Source organism: Octopus sinensis, linkage group LG1 (assembly GCF_006345805.1).
Source record: "Octopus sinensis linkage group LG1, ASM634580v1, whole genome shotgun sequence".
NCBI classification, from domain to species: domain Eukaryota; kingdom Metazoa; phylum Mollusca; class Cephalopoda; order Octopoda; family Octopodidae; genus Octopus; species Octopus sinensis.
The window spans coordinates 56,847,942-56,862,941 of NC_042997.1; the positions used below are offsets into that span (position 1 = coordinate 56,847,942).

General features: G+C 35.9%; 1 long non-coding RNA gene across 1 annotated transcript in view; it reads left to right on the top strand.

Moving 5' to 3' along the window:
* LOC118762489 overlaps positions 1–14,262 on the top strand; it is a 15,191-nt gene extending 929 nt beyond the window's left edge. Inside the window, exons 2-3 of the long non-coding RNA XR_004998248.1 lie at positions 4,973–4,976; positions 14,251–14,262. This is a non-coding gene — a long non-coding RNA (uncharacterized LOC118762489). The remainder of the gene's footprint in view (positions 1–4,972; positions 4,977–14,250) is intronic.
* Positions 14,263–15,000: the final 738 nt, after the last annotated feature.

Consider the following 15,000-nt stretch of genomic DNA (forward strand, 5'->3'; position numbering starts at 1 on the left):
ATAAAAGAATATATATATATATCACTTATGATTAGCAGAATTTTTAAAGTGGCTTCGAGGACCTGGGAATTCTATACATAGCATTTATACTCCAAACTCTTGAGTCACTTCATAATTTGTACTTATTAAACAATTTAGAATACTTGGTGCAATAAGAGTTCCACTCTGCTTTATTCCTGTCAAGACCTTTGTCAGCTGCTCTTCAGTTATCTATTTAAGGCTGTATCTGGCTATGGTGCAGCCACACCTGGAACCTCTATCTTGCTCAGGATATTGACCTCCTGGAAACTGTTCAGAGACGTACAACCAAGTGAATACTCTCCATCAGGCATCTACTATACTCTGAATGCCTTCCTTCCCTGGGCATAGATACATTGAAGCTCTAATCTCTGGCAATTGACTTGGTAAACACCCACAAAGTTATTAACTATTGTGCCAAAAACCACCTTGAGCACCTTTTTGAGCTCTGTGTCTAACACATGTGGGCATGCCTACAAAGTCAGAAAACAGCACAGCTCCCATGACTTTCAGAAACATTTTTTCACACTCAGAGGAACAAACTGCCTGAATTAGTTGTTAGTTGCCAAGATATTGCATCCTTTAAAACCTCCATGCTTCCTGAAATTCACCAACACTACACCCCATATCCCCCCTCCATATGCATGCACACATGTATATCATGACTCGTACACTGTTCGCTTTCCTGACTTTTGTACATAATTTTATGTACTATACATGCACCTTTGATGAGTTGTAGCTCACCTGAGCACTATACACAATAATTTCATTATTATTATTATTATCATACTCATGAATGAAATATGAAATAAGGAAAGTTTCTAACAATGCAGAAAGTTTAAAAAACAAACTTTACATTTCGGGTGCAAAGGCCTATTTTCAGAAGAATTTGTTCTATCAAATCTGTCTATCGATCTATGTAGCTCTCTCTCTCTCTCTCTCTCTCTCTCTCTCTCTATATATATATATATATATTATATATATATATGAAAAAAACAAGTCAAGATAGAAAATGCTAAAATAATTTTATAAAGAACATTTCAGTACCGGTTTCGGACATTTGAGACCTTTTCAACTGTAACAATTAAATAATTGAATTTAGAAAAAATAAAAGAAAAGTTTTTTTAAAAGAATATTTGTATAGTGTTCAAATATAAGTGGCATTTCCATTGTTTCTGCCTTTCTCTGTCTCTCTTGTTTACTCTTGTGGGTTCAAGGTCCATGTGAATTCTTGGTAGGGAAGAAGAAGGAGGAGGAGGAGGGGGAGAAGGGGAGGAAGAATTTGGGATTGCCTTGATTGTCGTTGATCAGTGGTGGCTAGCAAATATTATTTGTATAATTTTCATTTTATTATTAACTAGCAGAATTGCCCGGCGTTGCTCGGGGCTGAATTACTTGAAAGTACTGTTAATGATTGCACTGAATGATGATGATTATTCAGGCAAATATTGATATAAGTTTACACTGGGAGATAAGGACTTAACGATCAAACGTGTGCCATTGCATTGTTTTGGGGGAACCAAATTTCTGATGAGCATTATAGGGGCACCAACTTTAAGTTTGAGAATGTGTGGTGGTAGTCCGGGGTGCTCAAAGGAATTGAGTACCTCTATTGGATAGTTGATGACGTCCTCTGGGTCAGGAGTTGTATCGATAGACTGATATACATAGACTTCCCCAGGAATGAGTTTTAGCATTTCATCATTAATATGGTGAACAGTTTTATTCCTTGGGGCCAGTATAGCCTTTTTGCCAATCCAATCCATATTCTGATAATTAGCTTGTAGATCTTGGAACACTGCATCTCTGAGATCAGAAGGCGTCTTAACAATGGTACAAATGGAATCGATGGCAATATTACCATTTTCATCCCCTGGTATTTTGCCTTCGCCAAGTGCAATGAGGGTGTGAGGAAATGCTGCTGATGTGATATTACGTCGCATATGAGCACGCATATTGGTGTGAAGTTTGAGAGTTACTTCCCTTAATTTTAAAAAATGCATTAAAATGGGAAAAAATGATGGTAAATTATTTGTAAAATCGTAGACTCATCGTAGACGCGCGCTAATACCCAGAAGGGCTCGATATGAATCACGACTATAAGATACTCGGTTTTGGTTAAACTGCATCGCAAAATGTGGGAGTAGTTAGGAATCTAAATCGGAGTAGACAGACACACAACCTTTCTTTTATATATAAAGATTTTCGTCCTAAAAAACTTTGTATGGAGTGAATGGTTACCTCTATGGAAATATATACACACACATTATACATACATGTGTGTATAGATGAATATATAAATACATTTAAATATCTATATACACTTTTGGGCGATCTTTCTGTTTCTTAGAGATAACTTTAGATCTTATATTCGTCCTAAATAACTTTGTATGGAGTGAATGGTTACCTCTATGGAAATATATACACACACATTATACATACATGTGTGTGTCTATATACACTTTTTGGCGACTGCTACTTAGAGATAACTTTAGATGTTATTTTCGTCCTAAAAAACTTTGTGCGGAGTGAATGGTTACCTCTATGGAAATATATACACACACATTATACATACATGTGTGCATAGATGAATATATAAATACATTTAAATATCTATATACACTTTTGGGCGATCTTTCTGCTTCTTAGAGATAACTTTAGATGTTATATTCGTCCTAAATAACTTTGTATGAATTGAAAAAGAAAATGAATTGAAATTCTAAAAGAAAGGAATTTGTTTACATACATGTGTAAAATGGCAAATGTTTGTGCAGTTGTCTGATGGAACTGATGTATTAAAATGAATAGTCCTTCTTCTTGTGAATATTAATTTGATTAATATGAACTGAAAACCAGTGGTGTAGCATAGGTGATCTTCTAGCAAAAAGGATGACCAGTCTGAATGGGTCATCCCTGTCACACACACACACACACGCACCCTCACACACGCGCACACACACACACACACACACACACACACACACACACAGACACACACGCACACACACACACACACACACACACACACACACGTTAGCTTACAATGTCTGTCAACAATTGACACTGTCGTATATATTAGCGTGTCTATGTGTCTAAAGAGGAAGTGGGAGTAATAGGCAGAGTAAAGGCTTCAAAGTGAAATGCTAAAATATTGAGTTTTCTCGAATTTTGTCTTAAATGGGGGTGAAATTGAAAGAAATTTTGTATGGCATGACCCAATGGAAGTTCTTTGAAAAATCATAGGTAAAGTCTAATTGAAGAAATTGTGTGAGGAGTAAATCGTTATGTATTTATTTGTTTCTGTTTGCTGCTCTTTTTTTTTGAGTAGTGTTGTAAGGTAGACTTGCAAAGAGAAAGTGGGAGAAATGAGAGTGATAGCGTGAGTGAATCAGATCGCTCCCTTTTTGTGTGTGTGTGTGTGCGAATGCTGTAACCCACACTAAGAAATGCATTTGACTCATACACCACAATGTGAGTTTTCTCTAAATTTTGCTTAATTGGGGTTGAAATTTTAAAAACTGGACCTGGCACGACCCGATGCATTCTACTCTTAAAAATGCTAGGTAAATTGTAATTGAAGAAATCCTATATTGTAGATTTCTATAAGATACAAAGGGAGGCAGATAAAATCTGCCTTTTATAATAAGAGATTTGCATATTAATGTATATTGTTTTGTTCGATTTTCATGTTCCTATTTGTATAATTAATAAATAATATGAAATTGTAATATCTGTATGTTGATGATCGAAATGAATTTCTTCCTCCATTTTCTTATTTGTATTATGAATTTACGGTAAAATATTTTTTACCTTCACCCATTCAATACAATAAATGAATTAATTGCATTGCAATTATAAGCATTTATGTATTTAGTATTTGGGTACTTTACCAGCAGTATATTGGATAACCGATATCCCATAGTGGGTTACCTTCATAACCCCTATCTTACTTTGTACTATATATATATATATATATATATATATATGTACTCACACACATTCTGTGTGATCATAAAGTGACTAATGGTTTTGCATCTACAAGGGCTATAGCCTCATGGACGTCTTGCCAGATTCTAAAGCTGTATGCATATATATTACTTATAATTCTCCTATGGCTGATTTCCTCAGGGTGGTAGGGTTTCACATCACCACCCCTGTATGTGCCTTTGTCCTGCTGGCTGTTGATCCATTTGGTGTATGAGGCAGTTTCACTCCACTGCCCTTGTCTGTACCACATGCTGGGCTGTCCGTTCATCCCATATTGTGAAGAGGAGAATGTCAAATTCCTTTTTGAAGAGATCCATGTCCACATTGTGTTGATTTCTTAACTTTTGTGGCAGGGCATTGAAAAGCTGTGGGCCTTTGAACCCTAAACTATTGCAGCACCTGGTCCTGAACTTAGATTGAGTGGTACCTTTGGTACAATACAACGGTGTCCAAGTCTGGCATTTGTATAATACTCAGTGTTGAAATAAAGAACTAGCCCTTCCAGAATTTTTCATATGAGAATTATTACACATCCACTGTGCCTTAGTGCCTTTGCTCCAGGGAATAAAATCATAGATTTTTCAACCTCTCCCTGCTGTACTGTTACAGTATTTTTTAGTGCAGTGATGTAGGACTGCTCTGCTGTTAGTTTGGCACTATGTGGTGACCATAGCTGAGAGCAGTAGTCCAGGCAGCTGAGAACAAAGGTCCTCCACAGGGTCAACACAACTTATTGGTCTCTTGTCTTGAAGGACCTTAGTATCCGTCCTGCCATCTGTCTGCACTTTGCTGCTATCTTGGTAATGTGTATACGAAATGATGCCTCATTGCACACAAACTGATCCCCGAGTCTCTTACTGCCTGGGACTCTGGTATTGCATTATTTATGAGATGACCCAATATATATATGTAGTTAAACCAAACATGAACAAAGAGAAAACACAACAACGTGAAGATGTGGAACAAGTGTAGTGTTATTGGACGCTCAGGAAAGGAAAGAAAGAAGGAGGATTTAATGTTTCGAGTGGAGCTCTTCGTCAGAAACATAGAAAAAGGAAAGGTCCAAGGAAGGGAAGATGGAGAAAGAAAATCGCAAACGATACATACGCAGTCACATATTGAAATATATATATATATATATATTAATAATAAATATTAGGGAATAAATCCAAACTTACAGGGAAAAATCAGATTTAGGATTGAATCCAATTTTATAGTAAAATATTATATTATATTAAATTAGAGACAAAACCACTATTATGCAAATCAAACAAAGAAAAACTTAATCCAATACATAAATTAATTTATATATTGGATTAAGTCTTTCTTTGTTTGATTTGCATAATAGTGGTTTTGTCTCTAATTTAATATAATATATATATATATAATATATATATATATATATATATATCTATATAAACGGCAGTTTGTCTGTGCGTTTTTCTGTGTGTCTGTTTGCTTGTACCCTCACCCTGACCACGGCTTTCAACCGATTCTGATGAAACTTGACACACACATAGCCCAATGTCATAATTCAAAACTAACGCAGCGAAAATTTTGAAAAGTTCCCCCAGTTCTGAAAAAAATCGATAAATTCGACATGGGGTCGAGAATCAGAAACACAAACCGCAAACTGTCTAGGGGACGCAACTCCACCTTTTTTTACTCAAAAAAAATTTACCATAATTTTTTTCCATTTTTTGGCTATAACTCTCTAAAAATGCTTTATAGTTATTTCCCTTACAAACCTGAGCAACGCCGGGCGATACTGCTAGTATATATATATATATATATAATATATATATATATATATATATCTATATAAACGGCAGTTTGTCTGTGCGTTTTTCTGTGTGTCTGTTTGCTTGTACCCTCACCCTGACCATGGCTTTCAACCGATTCTGATGAAACTTGACACACACATAGCCCAATGTCATAATTCAAAACTAACGCAGCGAAAATTTTGAAAAGTTCCCCCAGTTCTGAAAAAAATCGATAAATTCGACATGGGGTCGAGAATCAGAAACACAAACCGCAAACTGTCTAGGGGACGCAACTCCACCTTTTTTTACTCAAAAAAAATTTACCATAATTTTTTTCCATTTTTTGGCTCTCTAAAAATGCTTTATAGTTATTTCCCTTACAAACCTGAGCAACGCCGGGCGATACTGCTAGTATATATATATATATATATATATATATATAATCATTAAGTAAAAAAAAATGGAGAAATTTAATGGATAAAATTAATTTATTAATTATTTAACATTGCCTATAATTGTTCCCATTCACACTCAATACAAATTACAAAACATATAATAAAATAAGTTTGCATTTTGAGACACTTCACATACATATCACCAAGATGGTGGCAATGTGCCAGCAAATCACTTAATGGATTCTGAGAACCTTCAGAACAAGAGACCAGGAAACTATACTGGTTCTTCAGAGGACATTTATCCTTAGCCGTCTGGACTACTGCTCTCAACTGTGGTCATGCCATAGGATCAAATTAATAGTGGAACTTGGGGCAGTTCAATGGCGCTACACCAAGGAAGATTGCATCAGTGGAACTGATGAGCTACTGGGAGAGACAGCAAGAGCTACAACTCTACTCCCTGGAGCGAAGATGGAGGTGTTGTTGTTATATATATATAATGTATTGAGTATTAAAGGAAGTAGTGAGTACTTAGTATGAAAGATTAAGAAAATGAGAGAGACTGAAAAAACGTGTTAATGATACGAGATACTTTATTAGACTGCCGTTGTTGTACAAGGTATTATCATCTGTATCTACAGGGAATAATTATTCGTCGTCCACTTTTTGTGGTTTTATTATTTTGTAGTGTTGAATTCTGTAGTTGTGCTGTTTTTGTTTTTTCATGCGTGTTTGTTGACTTTGGAAATATATTTTCATAATCTAATTCTTCTGTTATGCGAACGTGTTCGTTTGTTTTAAGAATATGTTGTCTATTTCGTTTGACTGTATTACCTTCCTCTAGTTTTTTAATTATTTTGCCCCTTCTAAACCAATTGTTATTAAACTTAATTCTAACCGTGTCGTGTGGTTTTAACTCTGGGAGTTCTGTTGTAATGTTTGATTTCTTTTTTTCCTGAGGCCTGATACCAATTTTGTCGTGTAGTAAGTTTGGGAGATTTGTTCGCAATGTTCTATTCATTATTTGATTTGCAGGGGATGGTGCACCATTTTGTAATTTAGTTGTGCGTAATGCTAAGAGCGCTAACTGAGGTTCTTCACCACTCTTGAATGCCTTTTTTAGCGTCTTTTTTATTGTCTGTATATTTCTCTCAACCATGCCATTTGCTTGATGATAATGCAGGCTTGTCTTCGTGTGATGAAAATGCCAATTTTTTGCAAATTTTTTTAATTCAGCCGAATTGAATTCTGGACCGTTGTCACTTACAACTGTTTGCGGAATTCCGAATTTAGCAAAAGTTTCTTTTAACTTTTTGATTACGGTTTTTGACTGGCAATCATTTATTTCGTGTAGATCAAAAAATCTTGTTGTATAGTCAATAATTGTGACATACGAATTTCCAGACAGGTGAAATACGTCTGTACCCACTTTGGTCCATGGTGTAGTAGGTATTTCATGATTTATTAGTGGTTCGGCTGATTGTTGGTTTTTGTAGTCGATGCAGTATGAGCATGTGTTAATCATGTCTTTGATTTGAGTGTTAATGCCAGGCCAGTATATACATTCCTTCGCTCTCTCTATGCATTTTTCGATACCCATGTGTCCGGTATGTATTTCCTGTAGAGCTTCTCTACGTAATGACTTAGGTACAATTATTCTTGAACCTTTTAGAACGAGACCATTGACGATTGATATTTCATTACGAACGGAGACGAATGGTTTGATGTTTATTGGTATTTTGTCTTTTGGGGGCCATTCTGTTCTTGTATATGTGATGAGAGTCTGTAGTGACGGGTCGTCTGCAGTGACTTCTTTATACTCGTTTAATTTAGTGTCGGTTATGGGGTAATTTTTATTACTGCATGTATGTGCGATTTCATATCTTCGTCTGATACTTCTGGAGTATTTTGCTCAAGGTATGCACGTGATAGGGTATCTGCAACAATTGATTCTTTACCAGGTATGTGGTTTAGGTCAAAATCGTATCTTTGTAATGTTAGTAGAAATCTTTGGATTCTGGGGGGGCATTTAGTGATCGATTTTTTGAATATTTGCTTCAACGGTTTATGGTCATTTTCGATTCTGAAATGAGTTCCGTATATAAACTGATGAAATTTCTTGCATGCGAAAACTATACTGAGAGCTTCGCTCTCTATCGGACAGTAGTTTTGTTCTGCTTGAGTTGTTGCACGAGATGCAAACGAAACAGGTAGCCATCTTTCGTTGTGTTTCTGCTCAAGTATCGCTCCGAGCCCATGCTTACTAGCATCTGTAGTTATTTTTATTGGTAGATCTGGATTATAAAATTGTAGCACTGGTTTTCTGGTAATCATTTCTTTTAGCTTTTTTATTGCTTCGATTTGTGGTTTGTCGAATGACCATAACGTGTCACTCTGTAGAAGCTGGCGTAATGGTGCTGTAACTTCGGAGTAATTTGATAAAAATTTACATAGGTAATTTGTCATACCTAGGAATCTTTGTAATTCTTTTTTACTTGTTGGCAGTGGCATGTGAATGATTGCTTGTACTTTGGTTGGATCTTGTTTTATCCCTTCGCTGGTTAATAGATGCCTAAGGTACGTGATTTGTGATTCATAGAAGATACACTTTGATTTATTTAACTTTAATCCGTGCTTTCGGATTCGATCGAAAACTTGTTGAAGTCTATTTGTGTGTTCTTCTAAAGTGCTGGACCAGATTATGATGTCATCCTGTGAATTTCTTGCTCCTTCTGTGCCCTCTATTATTTTTACAATTTCTTTTTGGAAAACTTCACTGGCGCTGTGAATTCCAAAGGGTAGTCGTGTGAAGCGATACCTTCCAAAAGGTGTGTTGAACGTTAACAGATGGGAGCTTTCTTCTTCGTCAACTGGAATTGCCAGTATCCATTAGATGCATCGAGTTTCGAAAAATATTTAGGGTTATGCATTTGTGCAAAAATGTCCTCCGCTGTAGGGAGTTTGAAATGTTGCCTTTTTATGGCTTTGTTTAGATTCTTGGGGTCTAAACAGTCGGAGTTTTCCGTTGGCTTTTTCAACGATGACTAGGGAATTTACCCAGTCTGTAGGTTCACTAACAGGTTTTATGATACCTAATTCTGTCATTCTTTTTAATTCTTTGTTGAGTTTTTCTTTTAAAGAAAAAGGAACCAATCTTGGTGGATGAATTACAGGAGTTATTTGTGGATCCACTGTGATATGATGTGTTATTGACAAAGTGCCGATTTCTCCGAAACAGTCTTCATATTTTTCTATTATGTCGTTTGCGTTCGACGAGTTTATTTTTGAAATTCTCTGAATTAGGTTCAGATCTTTAGCTGTCTTTGCATCTATAACTGCGTGCGAGTTTGTTTTTGCAACAATGAATTTCATTTGTTTTGATAATTCTTTGTATTTAATGACTGCTGTGCATTTTCCTAGCACTTTTATAGCTGTGTTATTGTAAGCTGATAATCGAGTTGAGGTTTTTTGCAGTTGTGGTTTTGGAATTATATTTCTATATTCTCTGAATGGCAGTACGGTTACGTCTGCTCCAGTATCAATTTTGAATGTTACATTCGAGTTGTTCACTTTTAGTTCGACTGTCCAAATGTCTTTTGGAGTCTTGAACTTTTCGATTTTGTGCACGCGGGAATTATTTGCAGTGATCATTTCGAGTGCATGTGTATCATCATCTGATTCATAGTCAGTATGTATCTCTACTTTATGTACAAATTTTCTTGATTTGCACATTTTTGCATAGTGTCCTTGTTTCTTGCATTTTTCACATGTCTTGTGAAATGCTGGGCATTTATTTCTTTTGTGATTATAACCACAATAGTGACAGTTAGTGACGTAGTGTTGACTTGGCGCTTGAAACTTCGCGGGCTTTCTGTCACTTCCGCCTTGTTCGTTTTGATGTCTGGATTGCATATGGCGAGTTATTTGAGTTTTGGCGCCTTTTCTGTCGTGTTGACTATATACCCTTGAGATTTCGTTATCTCTTGTTTCGGATGTGGCATTTAGCATCCTTGATTGGAGTTGTGTTTGCTCTGCACTCTGACCTGTTTGAATTGTTTTTTGTAAGTCTAAATTTGGTTCTCTCAATAATCTTTCTCTTAATCTCATGTCTCTGATTCCACATATCAGAATATCTTTGGTGAGACTGTCTGTGAGGTTGCCGAATTCGCACTGTTGTGCCTTTTGGCGCAACTCTACCACGTACTCATCGAATTTTTGATGTTCCGCTTGTCCACATGTGAAGAATTTGTGTCTCAGGAAAGTTATGTTTTTCCTGGGTTCACAACATGCATCGAATTTTTCGATTACTGTTTGAAGGTTCATTTCTTCGTCGGGTGAATCGAAATCCAGAGTGGAATGGATGTCTCGGCCTTTGGAACCGATGCAAGTTAAAAACATTGAAGATTTTACTTTGTCTGGCTTCATGTCACTTTCTGTTGCTATCAAAAAGAGATTGAATTCTTTTTTCCACTTTTTCCATGCTGCAGCTAGATTTTCCTGATTAAAGTCAAGGTCTTTTGGATGCGGTAAATTTTCCATTTCGTCTTTGAAGTATGATTTCAACTTCTTTTTTCTTTTGGTTTCTGTATTTTGGGTTCTTTTAGTATTCTGACACCATGTTGTTGTTATATATATATAATGTATTGAGTATTAAAGGAAGTAGTGAGTACTTAGTATGAAAGATTAAGAAAATGAGAGAGACTGAAAAAACGTGTTAACGATACGAGATACTTTATTAGACTGCCGTTGTTGTACAAGGTATTTGTTGTGGCGGGAAACTTACTGAATGTCCTTGTATCAAGGGAGACAATGGGCAACGTTGATTGTTCATGTTTGTTGTGATGATTACATAACAGGAGAAAGTATGCAGTGATATATATTTGGAAGATCCTGGAGGGTTTGGCACCAAACATTGGCTTCAAAAGATATACTAACCTCCAAACTGGATGCCACTTCACTATTCCAAAGGTCCAAGCTATCCCATCTAGAGTGAGGACAATGTACTGCAGTGGCTTGGGATTCAATGGCCCACAACTATTTAATGTCTTGCCAAAATATCTGAGGGATCTTTATGCAGTAGGGGTAGATGCTTTCAAGAAACAATCTGATATCCTGCTGTCCAAGGTCCCAGATGAACCTATAAATCAAAGCAGGAAACTCAAAAAAGGGTAGCAGTGTTGAACTCCCTCCTTCACCAAAAGCCAATGGCATAAGAATGGCCATTGTGAAAGTGATAACACTGATGGTGCTTCAGCATGGCCACAGCCTTTGAGCTGAAATATATAAAAGAAAATATATATGTATATATATATTTACATATATATATATATCTATATATAGGCGCAGGAGTGGCTGTGAGGTAAGTAGCTTGTTTACCAACCACATGGTTCCGGGTTCAGTCCCACTGCATGGCACCTTGGGCAAGTGTCTTCTACTATAGCCTCGGCCAACCAAAGCCTTGTGAGTGGATTTGGTAGATGGAAACTGAAAGAAGCCCATCGTATATATGTATATATATATATGTATGTGCATGTATGTTTGTGTGTCTGTGTTTGTCCCCCTAGCATTGCGTGACAACCGATGCTGGTGTGTTTATGTCCCCATCACTTATCGGTTCGGCAAAGGAGACCGATAGAATAAGTACTAGGCTTACAAAGAATAGGTCCCGGGGTCGAGTTGCTCGATTAAAGGCGGTGCTCCAGCATGGCCACAGTCATAATGACTGAAACAAGTAAAAAAAAAAAAGAGATATCTATATTAGCAATGTAATTACACGTGTACTATTGGCAATTTATTTTCCTTCTTTGGACTTTTCTCTTTCTCTTTACTAATGATGTACTATGCTTGAAATATCAAACTATCTTTTCACCGAACATCAAGCTATTACATTTCTTGTGCATGTCCTCTTGTTGTCGGTTAATTTTACTCATTTATTTGAATTGACTATATAAATATGTATATATATATATATATATAATATATATATATATCTATATATATATATATATAATATATATATATATATATATATATATATATATATATATATTAATTAGAGACAAAACCACTATTATGCAAATCAAACAAAGAAAGACTTAAGCCAATATGCTAGCATGGAAAGCGGACGTTAAACGACGATGATGATTATTTAGAAATGTAACAATTATTAATATCCACTATGATCGTTTTGTGTCTTCAGTCATCAAATCTATGAGTAGTAGACATTCATCAGATTTGATGACTGAAGACACAAAACGATCGTAGTGGATATTAATAATTATTACATTTCTAAATAATATAAATTAATTTATGTATTGGCTTAAGTCTTTCTTTGTTTGATTTGCATAATAGTGGTTTTGTCTCTAATTTAATATAATATAATATTTTACTATAAAATTGGATTCAATCCTAAATCTGATTTTTCCCTGTAAGTTTGGATTTATTCCCTAATATTTATTATTATATATATATTATATATAAGTTTTTTTATATATATATACATATATTTTTGACCTTTTTGTTTATCGCTCGAAGATTGACCGTTTTTTCTAAAGGGCCAATCAAACAAGTCCATTTCTTTTTAAAGGTGTAGCGTTTGTAAGAGTATAGATTGAATTAATATATATGTTCCATCTAGCAAAAACTGTCTGATGAACGGCAACGAGAAACTCAGAGTAACAGATTTTGTTGAATTTTCTGCTGCTTAAAATAAAGCATATTACTCTACCACTGGTATTGAGTACTCTTTTTCCACCTTGTTTCACATTATGTGTTTACTCGGTCTAACCCGCTCCTTGTAAAAGTTTGAGCGACTCTGCACAAGTAGGAAGAACAAACAGCTGAAAAAGATGGAACTTTACCCGCTGGATTTTTCTCAGAAAAATATACCTATCCCTGCACGGAAACAATATATCAAAGGTCTTATAGAGAAAACGGAAGAGTTTATTAGAAGACTGAGATGGAAAGCCTTCTTCTTTGATAATAAACAGAAAATAGAAGGTAACAAATATGGATTTAAATCTCCCAGAAACCCGCCACGATTCCGGAATTAGAAGCCTTCGAGAAAGACCTTTTCGAGATTATTAGGAAAATTAAATTCCGCAAATTTACCCACCAATTGCAAAAAACATGAGAGAAAAAATTAAGGAGATTAACGACTCGAATAAGATCTTCGTTAATTCTGACAAGACAAGGAACTTATATGCACTTGATAAGGACGTTTATAAACGCCTGATTTCGAATAGTGTCACGGACACATACAAAAAAGACAACACGAATATATACAAAGAGGTGAACTTAGAAGCAAGAGGAATAGCTAACGATCTTAAGATTAGCGATAGGATTGAATACCTTTCACCACGACCAGCTTATTACTCTGAAAGACCATAAAGACAATTTTAGTAGAAACCCCAAATGTAGTAGATGATAAATCCGGCTAAAACTGAGATAGGAATTATTAGCAAAAATATTTTGGACCGTATTTTAGTTAAGTTAGATAGTGAAGTAGACTTGAGATTTGGAAGAATAGTAAGTCAGTTATAGAGTGGTTTAAAGGTATTAGCTATAAGAATAATTGTAGTTTCACACAATTCGACATTATTGACTTTTACCCGTCGATATCTAGGACGTTGCTCCTAAGGGCATTGGACTTCGCCAAGCAGTATGTCAACATCGATAGCTCGGAAATTGAAATTATTATGCATGCGAGGAAATCGCTTCTTTTTCGAGGATTCCACCTGGATTAAGAAGACTGAGGATTCTCTTTTCGATGTACCGATGGGGGCATACGACGGGGCTGAATTATGTATGCTCATAGGAGCCTTTATTCTCCATAATCTAAAAATAGAATTCCCATTTATAGATGCAGGTCTATATAGGGATGACGGCCTTATAGCCACGCATAATCTAAACGGCCATGAATCAGATAGACTTAGGAAGGACCTTATAGCTTTCTTTCAAAGGATGGGCTTACGGATTACGATAGATACTAACCTGAATAGTGTAGATTTTTTAGACGTAAATTTTAATGTAAGATCGGATAGATTTAAACCTTTCCGTAAGCCCAATGAAAAGCTATCGTATATTAGCAAAGATTCGAACCATCCACCAGTTATCCTTAGCAACTTAGTCAGCAATGTAGGTAGAAGAATATCTTCAATTTCTTCGGACGAGGCAGCATTCCATAATGCTGCACCTTATTACGATAGCGCATTAAAGAATAGTGGATTCTCGGAGAAGATCCAGTTCAACCAGCTTAATGCTAATAATAATGCTGCACGAAGAACTAGGACCAGGAAAGTTTTGTGGTTCAACCCGGCTTTCAATTTGGCCGTAAAGACTAATATAGGTAAGGAATTTTTGAGATTAGTCTCTAAGCATTTTAAGCAGGGTCATAAATTCTACAGAATATTTAATAGAAGAACCCTGAAGGTTAGCTATTCTTGTTGCAGAAATTTCGCCTCTTACATTAGCCAACATAATAGGAAGCTAATTGAGATTAGACATGGTGCCGAGCCCATTAAGAAATGTAATTTCAAAAACGAAAGCTCCTGTCCGTTAGAAGGGAAATGTCTAGTGAAAGGAGTGGTTTATAGAGCCAAGGTGCAAGTGGAAGGCTCATCGGAATACAAGACATACACAGGGGCTTCAGAAAATTCATTTAAAACAAGATTTTATTCTCATAAGAATTCTTTTAAATACCCAGAGAATAGGAAGAAAACCAGCCTAGCAAAATATGTCTGGGAACTAAAAGAAAAGGAAGCCCCACCTTTCAACGTGACATGGAGCATTCTGGACAGGGCGGCACCATACAGGCATGGAGCTTACAAATATAATTT